The sequence below is a fragment of the Phacochoerus africanus genome, chromosome 2, assembly GCF_016906955.1.
Source record: "Phacochoerus africanus isolate WHEZ1 chromosome 2, ROS_Pafr_v1, whole genome shotgun sequence".
Classification (NCBI taxonomy): Eukaryota; Metazoa; Chordata; class Mammalia; order Artiodactyla; family Suidae; genus Phacochoerus; species Phacochoerus africanus.
The window spans coordinates 269,183,264-269,185,701 of NC_062545.1; positions in this window are offsets into that span (position 1 = coordinate 269,183,264).

The following is a 2,438-nucleotide window of genomic DNA, read 5'->3' on the forward strand; positions in this document are numbered from 1 at the left end:
TCTCCTTACTGGATTCCCAAGAGTTGGCTCCCCTCCTTAGCAACAGCCACCATATCCATTGTCTATCCATTCACAGATAGTCTATGCACATAAGAACACACACCGTATTTATTTTTTACACTCATCTAGCCTCCCCCAAGGATCTCTAGTTACAGAAGAAGCTAATTTGTACTGAACATCTACTGCATATGACTTTTGTTGTTGTTGTTGTCTTTTGTCCTTTTAGGGCCGCACCCACAGTATATGGAGGTTCCCAGACTAGGGGTCTAATCGGAGCTATAAATGCCAACCTACGCCAGAGCCAGAGAAACTCCAGATCCAAGCCACATCTTCGACCTACACCACAGCTCATGGCAACACCGGATCCTTAACCCACTGAGCGAGGCCAGGGATTGAACCGATTCCTCATTGTTCCTAGTCAGATTGTTTCCACTGCAACACAATGAGAACTCCTGTATATGGGTTTTAATTCCACTTAGAGTTATGGAGCACCAAACTTCGTGCTGAGTCAGTGGTTCTCAAATTTTAAATCCTCTGGAAGTCTGGCTTAAAAACACAATTGGGAGGAGTTCCTGTCGTGGTGCAGTGGTTAACAAATCCAACTAGGAACCATGAGGTTGCGGGTTTGATCCCCAGCCTTGCTCAGTGGGTTAAAGGATCTGGCGTTGCCGTGAGCTGTGGTGTAGGTCGCAGACGTGGCTCGGATCCCACGTTGCTGTGCCTGTGATGTAGCCTGGCAGCTACAGCTCCGATTAAACCCCTAGCCTGGGAACCTCCATATGCCTCAGGATCGGCCCTAGAAAAGGCAAAAAGACAAAAAAAAAAAAAAAAAACACAGATTGGGAGTTCCAGTCGTGGCTCATTGGTAATAAACATGGTTAGTATCCATGAGGTTTGATCCCTGGCTGCACTCAGTGGGTTAAAGAATCCAGTGTTGCCGTGAGCTGTGGTGTAAGTGGCAGTGGTGGCTAAGATCTGTCATTGCTGTGGCTGTGGTGTAGGCTGGCAGCTACAGCTCCAATTCGACCCTAGCCGGGGAACTTCCACATGCCTCAAGCGAGGCCCTAAAAAGACAAAAATCAAAAATAAAAACACAGATAGTTGGGCACCACCCTAGAGTTTCTGCTTCCTTAGGTCTGGGGGTGAGCCCTGATAATTTGCATTTCTAACAAGTTCCCAGGTGATGCTGGGGCTGCTGGTCCAGGGACCACACTTTGAGCCCACTGGGCTAGCCACCCATGGACAAAGCTTTGTAGCCTTATTTCGCTCCCACAAGGGAAGGCATGAATAGACACAAAGAAACACCAACACTATAGTTCATAAAGTGACCAGTTCTATGAGGAAAATGAAGAGGGTGGGGGACCTTGTGAGGGGAAGTGCTGGAGGGGAGGGATGGGGTAGGAGTGGAAGGTGGCGACAATTGAGGATCACACGTGAGGGCTCGCTCCTTTTTGAGCGGCTGAACAGCCAAAACACACACAGGAGGAGCCTTCCTGGGCTCAGGGGAGGAGTAATCCATGGAGACTTTGTGGAGTGGGAAGAAGCGCGGGACCACCACCGCACCCCCCCCCCCCCCGCCGCCCCGCAATGGCGTGCCTTGGCATCAGGACCTGCAAAAGTGGCCAAGGGGTCTGAAATGGATACAAGGGGGCAGGCATCGAGCGAGTTGGAGAAGGGGGTGTGCTAAAGAGCTGTCGATTCTGAGAGAGTAGAGGGATGCCGCTTTGATTTCAGTCACAGGAGGTCCCAGAGACTCCAACTAGGCATTTCCATAGTGAGACCGAAGGTCCCTGGAGCGAGGGGAGGGCAGGGAATTGGAGGAGCGGCAGCCACAGACCGCTCCTCCGGAAACTTTTGCTGCCTAGGAAGCGGAGAAACGAGGCGTTTCTTCAGGAGGATGCGGAGGGTGTTTAAAGGGTTGGAGCTACCGGAGTTTAGTTGGGGACTGATGGGAGGGATCTCAGAGGGAGGAAGAACGGGAACATGCAGGAGACAAGGGTCTGATCCGTGAGAAGGGTAGAGCTGGCACGGCCGCGGTATTTGGAGATTCGAAGTCTCGCCTACCCATCACTCATCTGAATTTTACAGCCAGCTCCAAAAGGAAACCATTCTTTCCCCCGCTTTACAGATAAGAAAACTGAGGTTCAAAGAGATGAAGAGACTCGCCCAAGGTCCCGCATCTCACAGAACAGGACTGCGGTGGGTGTGGGGAGCCCGTGCTCCCCTTACTGCCCCCGCTGCTCCTGCAGGATCCGAACAAGAACCTTTTTTTGTGTCCTTGCGGGGATGCCCTTTGGAGAGCCGCCCAGTGGCAAAGAGGCCCGGCTAAGAGCGAGCCGGGTGGGGCGGGGTGGGGTGCCCCCCTCCAACCTAGCTCCGCCCCCAGGGGCGCGGGAGGGGGCGCGGGGCGGGGAGCGGCGGGCGGACTGGGGGCGCGC